The 9,711-nt window shown below is 48.9% G+C and overlaps 1 non-coding gene across 1 annotated transcript; it reads left to right on the plus strand.

The window, feature by feature from the left end:
• Positions 1–924: 924 nt before the first annotated feature.
• Trnap-agg (transfer RNA proline (anticodon AGG)) lies at positions 925–997 on the plus strand. The gene has a single exon. It is a non-coding gene; the product is annotated as a tRNA-Pro (tRNA).
• Positions 998–9,711: the final 8,714 nt, after the last annotated feature.

Raw genomic sequence — 9,711 nt, forward strand, 5'->3', positions numbered from 1 at the left:
TATATATATATATATATATATATATATATATATATATATAGACAGAAAATAGGGGTTGGCAGTCTAGAAAACCTCGGCAAGCAAAGGGGAGGTTGTGGTGGGTCTTAGAAAGACATGAAGAATTTTTTCAGTCGAAAAGAAAGTGGTGAAAAAATGCCCGCCGGGGGGATCCCAACCCATGACCTCCTGAATACCGGTCTGGAGCGATAACTACTACGATACCGGCGGGGCGGTTTCCCCGGCACTTTCTCGGGTATTTATGTTAAGGCATTTTGTTTTCCTGCACTTGGGAGTGGTAGCCTGCGCCCCACGGACTACTCGGGGTGAAGGGGACCTTCTTGTAACCCCCCGGCCGTGACTCGAGTTTCTACGACATGTCAAGACTGGTCGACCAGCGTTGAACCCTCGTAAGCTCTCTTTGGCACCAAGACAGCCAGACCAAACGCACTCGGAGAAACAGCCTCACCGGTGGCGTAGTGGTTGTAGCACCAGACCGGCATTTGGAGGTCGTGGGTTCGTATCCCACCCGGCGGGCATTTTTCACCACTTTCTTTTCGACTAAAAAAATTCTTCATCTCTTTCTATTACCCCCCACAACCTTCCCTTTGCTTTCCTAGGTTTTCTAGACTGCCAATACTTATTTTCTGTCTTATTTCAAGGAGCCCCTCATTTCCGATTTTTTGATTCGCTACATGCTTAGCGAGGGTCTCTGTTCTGGCAGTCTTGGTGCCAAAGGGAGCTTAAGAGGGTTCAACGCTGGTTGACCACTCTCCACATGTCGTAGACACTCGAGTAACGGCCCGGGGGTTACAAAAAAGGTCCACTTCACCCCGAGTAGTCCAAGTGGCGCTGGCTACCACCCCCAAGTGCAGGAAATAAAAATATCTTACCGTAAATACCCGAGAAAGTGCTGGGGAAACAGCCCCGCCGGTAGCGTAGTGGTTATCGCACCACACCAGGATTCTGGAGGTCGTGGGTTCGTATCCCACCCGGCGGGCATTTTTTCACCCCTTTCTTTTCGAATAAAAAAATTCTTCATCTCTTTTTATGACCCACCACAACCTCCCCTTTGCTTTCCGAGATTTTCTTGACTGCCAACCCTTATTTCTGTGTTATTTCAACGAGCCCATCATTTCCAATTCCGCTACTGAACCTCCAACCGAAACGTTAGTAAACATGTTTTTTTAGACGTGCGTCGGACTGTACTTTTTAAAATATACTTATACAGATATATATATATATATATATATATACATATATATATATATATATATATGTAAACATATAAATATATATAAATATATATATATATATATATATATTGTTAGGAGAATTTATTCCAAGGCCGAAGGACTGGTCAGAACAACGTCAGCTCTGGGAGTCAGGAGCACGAAGTCCGCTCTGCAGTGTTGGCCGAGAGCAAAAGCGAGAGGCAGCGTCTTCTTCCTTCCAAGCGTTCGCGATGCGGCTGCCGTCTACTGTTGTCGCCTGACTGCGATGATGATGCTGTTTCGGCACGTACCCTCTCATGGCGAGTGGACAGTGCTTCCTATACTCGGGTAGCGCCTTCGTGAATGGCGCTGGCGATGGGCGTCCTTACAATATATATATATATATATATATATATATATATATATATATATATATATATATATATATATATATATATATATATATATATATATATTTATTGTGAGCATTCGCGGCATACCATTAATGCCATACACGGTGCAAGTGATACCACCACTATCATGGCCAGTGTGAGCACCGAGGGATACGCTTCCCAATCTCTAGTACTCACGCCCATCGCCATTACCATCTGTAAATAATCTCCATCATGATCGTTGGGCTCGCGCTTCGCGGAACGTTCGCTCCGAGCAGGACAATAAACGTCGTCTCCGAGAACTCATCCCTCGCTCTTTCAAGTGGAGGAGTGTGCTGTTCATCCCGACGTCTACCTGTCTTGGTCGCACCGCTGGACCTACGATCGGGTCGGCGTTTGGCTCTAGCAACTAGCACCATGCCGCAGGAGAGCAGCCGTAGTTCTACCAACGCAGCAGCCACTGTCCAGCCCGCCATTACTATCACCACTCACCAGCGCGATCCTCCGTTTTTTTTATGGCCTCCGTGGTGAAGACGTGGACGAATTGCTCGATCAGTTCAACAGGGTAAGCTCCTTCAACCGCTGGGACGTGACGTTAAAGCTCCAGAACGTTGGTTTCTTCTTGCAGAAGGTGGCCGAGACCTGGTACCTAAATAATGCAGAAGAATTTTCTGATTAGAGCAGCTTTACTCAGGAATTGCGTCTGATTTTGGGCACGTCCTTTGCTAGCGTGGCTGGAGCCAAAATGAAACTGGACGCCCGCATGCAGCACCCGGAAGAAACCTACGCTTCGTACATAAAAGACGTCGTCAGACTGTGTCGTCGAGTTGACAAGGACATGCAGAGGCGGATAAAGTACGACACATCATGAAAGGAAGCTCCTCTTTCGCTTTCAATGCCCTGGCGATTTAAAATCCCGCCACTATTGCAGAAGTGCGGGCGATATGCCGGCGCCTTAATAATCTGCAAGCTATTCGTTCCAGCAGGATTCCTTGCCTACCAGCCCCTCTGGGAATGTGGAGCTGCGGGCTTTAATATGCTCTATCATACGCGAGGAGCTACAGCAGCGTGATGCTCCCTGCCCCCAGAATGCCCCTGTCTGCGCACATGGACTGCGCGACGTGATCAAGGAAGAGCTGGCGTGTATGACCAACAGTACCCAGCTGAGTCAGTCTGCTCCACAACACATTCCCACGTACTCAGAAGCTGCGTCCCGACCACCTCTTCCCGTTGAACGCATCGTGCACCCGACTGCGCCCGCCCACTTGACCGCCCTGTCTGCGCTTTCAATACCGGCACATTACTCGTCAATGGGGTGACCGATGAGTGCTCCAGGCGACCGGCCTATGTGCTTCTACCTTGGCATCAGAGGACACATTTCCCGTTTTTGCCGCAGACGCCAGCTAGATGAGTGACGAGGCTATGCCCCCTTCGAACGAAACAACCGTTTCAGCTACGCCCCCCGTTAGCGTGGGTACTCGCCCCCTCCAGCCCGTTCGTCTTCCTCTCCTGACGCAATGAACTATCCCCGCCATTCTCACCCCACTCGAAGTCGTTCACCTTCGCCATTCCGTCGTGCCTTGTCACCACTTCAACCTGTTAGCAATGCTCCCAACCGACAACATGAAAACTTGGTGCGCCAGTTTTTGGAGGAAAAACTGCATCACTTGGACCGACCACCATTCCTCCTGAACTACCGGCGAATATACTGTCTGTTTTTGTCGAAGGTATTGAAGTGGAAGCATTGCTTGATACTGGCGCTAGTATTTCTGTGATTTGTGCTAATCTGTGTTCGCGTCTCAGAAAACTCAAGACACCTTATTCCTGTCCTTGTCTACGTGGTGCTAGTGACAAGGACATCAAGCCCACTGCTTATTGTACTGTGCGTGTTTCGATAGGAGGACTTCTTCATTTTATCCAGTGTTCAGTTATTCCCCATGTGACAATCACCTCATTTTTGGATGGGAAATCTTGTCTCTGCCTCTGCCGTTATATCCTGTCGTCACCCGGCCATCTGTATTGCTGACACACAACATCGGAGTGTTCCAGACGTGTCATACCCCACCCTGAAGTTGAATGTCGATCACGTTTTGGAAGCAGGTTGTGAAGGCGTTCTATCCGTTTCTTCGGACGCATTCGCCGGAGGTGATGTTTTGGCGGTCCGGTGTACTTGATTTCTGCCGCGAAGAATTGCTATCGCACCATACCTCCTTTGGTTTGTGAGTGGGTCTGCGGTTCTGGCTGCTTTCAACACCACAAATCAGCCAATTCTGTTGTCTGAAGGAACTACAATAGCTTCGATGGCTGATAGTCGTCCTGCTTCAGTGGTTTTCAGTGGCACGTCCCATTCAATTAGCCCATTCATGGCTGTGCCAGCGGATATGTGCGCCGTTACTGCCACGCTCATTCCCGACCAAGTTACTACTTGATGTTTTCGCCAAGCTCCGGGATTCATTTGACGTCCATTCACCTGCGCTAACGCCGACTGCTGCAACGGAGCCCTGAATTGAAACGGACGGGTCAGCCGTGATTCCACACAGACCGTACCGCGTCTCCTCGTCTGAGCGCAAGATAATTGAAGATAATGTTGCTTATATGCTCAATGGAACGTTATTCGCCCATCGACGAGCTCGTGGTCTTCTCCCGTTGTTTTCGTTGAGAAAAAAGATGTATCTGTACGGTTTTGCATAGATTACCGGCCGCTCAATAAAACAACTCGACATGACGTCAATCCTATGCCCCGCATAGACGATTTTGCAAGGGGCCGAATACTTCTCATGCCTCGACCTTCGCTCTGGGTACTGGCAGATACCCATGCACGAAGCCGACAAGGAGCAGACGGCCTTTGCACCCAGATGGGCTGTATGAATTTAACGTCATGCCGTTTGGCCTGTGCAACGCTCTGGATACCTTCAAACAGCTCATGGACACGGTGCTTCTTCGCCTCAAATGGCAGACTTGTCTATGTTATTTGGACGATGTTATGATATTTTCGACCACATTTTCGCAGCATCTGCAGCGCCTTGACGAAGTACTCACCTGCCTGTCTAATGACGGACTGAAACTAAATACGGAAAAGTATGTTTCGCAATCTAGAGCATCAAAGTTTTGGGGCATGTCGTCTCCAAAGAGGGAATACTTCAGGACCCAGACAAGACAGCCGCGGTTGTAAACTTTCCTAGGCCCCTACAACTGAAAGATCTGTGGAGCTTCCCAGGCCTGGTGTCGTGCTTTCACCGTTTTATTCGCAACTTCGCAACCATCGCTTCCCTTTTAAACCAGCTTTTACGCGTCAACGTGCCCTTCATCTGGTCAGACGATTGTCAGAAACAAAAGTTTAACTGCGCGAAAGACAAATACAACAAAGGACACAGACCTGCGCTCGTCTGTGTGCTTTCTTGTATTCGTCTTTCGCGCAGTTAAACTTTTGAATATGAACCCCTTCCAACTTGCCCAGCTATCTCTCATTCTGATTGCCAGAAAGCTTTTGAAGCCCTTAAGGCCGCCCTTACAGATTATCCCGTCCTGTGCCATTTTGACAATACAGCGCGAACCGTCCTGCATACTGATGCCAGCGGGTGCGACATCGGCTCCGTTCTTCTACAGAGTGGCACTCAATCTAGAGAAAGGGTGGTAGCATATGGTAGTCGCTCACTGACACCCGCCGAGGAAAACTACACTATCACTGAACAAGAATGCCAAGCTGTTGTCTGGTCCATCCAGAAGTTTCGCCCATACTTGTGCGGCCGTCCTTTCACCATCGTCACAGATCATGATGCCCTCGGTTTGCTCTCAACTATGAAAATTGTATCTTGACTGCTAGGCCGTTGGGTCTGCGTTTACAGCAGTTTGACTTTACGGTCGTGTTCAAGACCGGTAAAAAGCATTTAGTTGCTGTAGCCCTGTCGAGATTCCTACTATCTACTTCGTCGTCTGCTACCTTCCCTGAGCCACGCCAACCACGTCTACCAATGGCGCCTATCAGCCACACTTCAGTGGATGCGTTTACTGACCTGCCATCGATTCAGCGGGCGGGTACGTATTGTCGGACTATATTCGACCACCTAAATGGATCTGCCCGACCACCGAATAGCCAGCTGCGACCCCAACTTAACAACTTCAGGCTGATTGATGGCGTACTTTGCCACATGAATCGCCATGCTACAGGCTACAAATGGGTACAACTGATTCCTCGTAAGCATTCATCACAGCTATCTGGGGGGCTAGTTGGTTTCTTGACATAATGAAAAAATGCGCTAACAGGACGGGACTGAGGGAAGGAAACACAATACAGCGCAGACTAGCAAATTGAGTTTATTGACCACAGCATATATACTACCACTTATCGGCACGTGGGCAATCAACAGGGAAAGATAAAACACACATCACTAAACGCACAAGCAGCCACATATTGGTCAATAGTCCAGGAACGCGATTTCTTTGGTCGATAGGGATATCGACGCAACGCTTATGCAATTATCACCCGCATGCGGAATTTCTCGTGCTTCTATAATCTCCCGCGTGAGCGAGTCACGGCTCTTGGCAATCACCTCGGTTTTGTTAAAAAAGGGGTAGCAATTTCTACAATCACGGCAACGAATAGCTAGATGCCCATTGTTAGAGTTCCGGACGTTATTTCTATGTTCTCGTAGCCTATCGTTGACGCATCTGCCGGTGTGGCCGATGTATACTTTTTTACAAAAAAAGAGGAATCTTGTACACTACTCCTTCGATGCAGTCCACGAACATGGTGCCGTGCTTAGTGCGACAGTCACTCTCCTTCTTGGGTCCGCAATTAATCTTCCGACAAAGCTTGGACAGCTTGTCAGGCGCTGAAAAGGCTACTTTGCCGCCGGTGCGCATGGCAATCCGCTTCAAGTTGTGGCTTAGCTGATGGATGTAGGGGATCACTGCGGTTCTTTGTTTGCGTGCAGGATCCGTCGTACCAGCTGTGCACGTGACACCACGCGCTGCCAGCTTAAGAGTTGTACCTAGAGTTGTACCTAGACAAATCCCGTGCTGTGTTGGATTCTGTGTTCGAGCGACGTAACCATGTTGTCCTATCGAAGGTCAAAAGCAAGGCCAAAAAGCTATGCCTTTCCATTGGTCTAGAAAAACTAGGGTGTTCTTTAGACAAAGCGAAGAAGCTTAACCTCGAGGTCTTTTTTAGCGTTAAAACCCATAAGGTGGACCGGCCCTTTAGGGCGATAGTTTCAGAAATCGGTACCTGGCAAAAACTAATTGCCAAGTACCTCCAAGATAGCATGGCTATGTTAACTATTGACGACCCGTTTCAGGTTAAAAACTCTACACCTATTACTGCTTTTCTTAAACTTTACTCCGACAGGGGCCTCTTTGCCTGCTCAATTGACATAAAAGACCTCTACTACTCTTTACCTCACGACGCTCTGCTTTCCTGCGTACGGGAATGTATGGACCAACATGGTGTTGCCTTTTTAAATAATGCAGGGACGACGGCCGGGGTTTTTTTAGAACTTTTGTCCATGTACCTAAAATCCACATAATATAGGCGCTAAGCCTATATTAAGTGACATATTCCTCGACCATTTGGACAGAGAAATTGACGAATGCCTTGCTGACACGAATGTGCTTAAAGTGTTCAGGTACGTAGATGATTACCTCTTGATTTTAGACCCTCCCGGCCCCAGTTGCACAAACCCCGCTGAGCGAGCCATAGCACTTTTTCGTAATCACCTCCAGCCCTTAGGTATCACTAGCGAATTACCCCACGATGCCCACATTTGTTTTTTAGACTTGGATCTCCAATTCGCCAGCAATCATGTTTGTTGGTCCTATGCCCTTCGGGCAAATAAACCGCTCCTCCCGTTTGGGTCGGCCCACTCGAAACTGGTGAAGAGAGGCATCGCCTCCCTGTGCATTAAACACGCCCTCTCCAAATCTTGTCCGCACAAGATGACGGCAAGCCTAACTGCTCAGGCAGAGCGGTTATCCGAGGCAGGTTACCCCTCACACCTGGTTGTGACGGTAGCAGAAAAGGCACTCAAGGAGGCTAAGCTGGCAGCGCGTGGTGTCACGTGTACAGCTGGTACGGCGGATCCTGCACGCAAACAAAGAACCGCAGTGATCCCCTAAATCCATCAGCTAAGCCACAACCTGAAGCGGATTGCCATGCGCACCGGCGGCAAAGTAGCCTTTTCAGCGCCTGACAAGCTGTCCAAGCTTTGTCGGAAGAATAATTGCGGACCCAAGAAGGAGAGTGACTGTCGCACTAAGCACGGCACCATGTTCGTGGACTGCATCGAAGGAGTAGTGTACAAGATTCCTCTTTTTTGTAAAAAAGTATACATCGGCCAAACCGGCAGATGCGTTAACGATAGGCTACGAGAACATAGAAATAACGTCCGGAACTCTAACAATGGGCATCTAGCTATTCATTGCCGAGATTGTAGAAATTGCTACCCCTTTTTTAACAAAACCGAGGTGATTGCCAAGAGCCGTGACTCGCTCACGCGGGAGATTATAGAAGCACGAGAAATTGCGCATGCGGGTGATAATTGCATAAGGGTTGCGTCCATATCCCTATCGACAAAAGAAATCGCGTTCCTGGACTATTGACCGATATGTGGCTGCTTGTGCGTTTAGTGATGTGTGTTTTATCTTTCCCTGTTGATTGCCCACGTGCCGATAAGTGGTAGTATATATGCTGTGGTCAATAAACTCAGTTTGCTAGTCTGCGCTGTTTTGTGTTTCCTTCCCTCAGTCCCGTCCTGTTAGCGCATTTTTTCATTATGTCCTCGTAAGCTTCGTCTTCGCGTGCTCAAAGAACTTCATGATGATGCGACGGCTGAACATTTTGGCTTTGAAAAGACCTACGATCGCGTCCGCAGTCGGTTTTTTTGGCCAGGCTTATCCACAAGTGTCGCAAAGTATGTCACATCGTGCGCCCCGTGCCAACACAGCAAGCGATCTACGTCCCCTCCCGCTAGATTTTTGCACCCGCTTTTCAGCCCATCTGTTCCTTTTGAAGCTGTGGGCATAGACCTGTAGAGGCCCTTACCTCCTACATCTAATGGCTGCCGCTGGATCGTAACTGCGGTCGTCCATTTGACTCTATACGCGGAGAATGCTTCCCTTCCGTCTAGCTGTGCTCACGAAGTTGCCGACTTCACCTTACGCAATATCATCTTGCGACATGGAGCCCCTCGGGTTCTGCTGAGTGACCGCGGCAAGACATTTCTTTCTCGGGTCCTTGCCGAAGTTCTTCGTGCTGCCAACACCCTTCACAAAACTTGTTCTAGTTATCGTTCTCAAACAAATCGCCTTACTGAACGTTTCCACCGCACTTTGTCCGATATGCTGTCTATGTACATCAGCCCCAACCACAGAAACTGGGACATCATCCTAACCTTTGTTACGTTTGTTTATAATTCAGCGGTGCTACGTAGGAATGGTTACTCCCCCTTCTTCCTTGTTTATGGCCGCCAGCCCTCTTTTGCACTGGAACCCGGCTTTTTCTCTGCTCTGGTCCCTGCCACTTCACCATTTTATGAACAGTTCGCCACGTGGATCACCCACTGTGGACGCATGGAAGAGTTCACACGGATTCCAGTCAGCAAGAACGGAAGGAAAGATACTACGCATCACATCATTCTGTTCAGTTCTGCAAAGAGGATGAGGTGCTACTTTGGACTTCGATTCGCACATCAGGCCTCTGTGAAATGTTTCTTCACAGGAACCTAGGTCCCTACGTCGTCGTTGAACAAGTTTCTCCCGTCAACTATCGCGTTTCTCCAGTGGATATCCGAAGGGACCGTCGCTGCCGCGGAACGGAAATCCTACATGTCTCTCGTTTGAAGCGTTTCAACCGTCGCCAACCATAACCTCCTCCAGCCAGGCGGCCGCCTTTAGCCAAGGCAGAAAATGCGTGAGCATTCGCGGCATTCCATTAGTGCCATACACAGTGCAAGCGATACCGCCACTATTATGGCCAGTGTGAGCACCGAGGGATCCGCTTCCCAATCTCTTGTACTCACGCCGCATCGCCGTTACAATCTGTAAATAATCTCCATCATCATCGTTCGGCTCGTGCTTCGCGGTACGTTCGCTCCGAGCAGGACAATAAACGT

This window comes from Haemaphysalis longicornis, unplaced genomic scaffold, assembly GCF_048455015.1.
Source record: "Haemaphysalis longicornis isolate Haplotype H1 unplaced genomic scaffold, Haemaphysalis longicornis Haplotype H1 scaffold_11, whole genome shotgun sequence".
NCBI lineage: Eukaryota > Metazoa > Arthropoda > Arachnida > Ixodida > Ixodidae > Haemaphysalis > Haemaphysalis longicornis.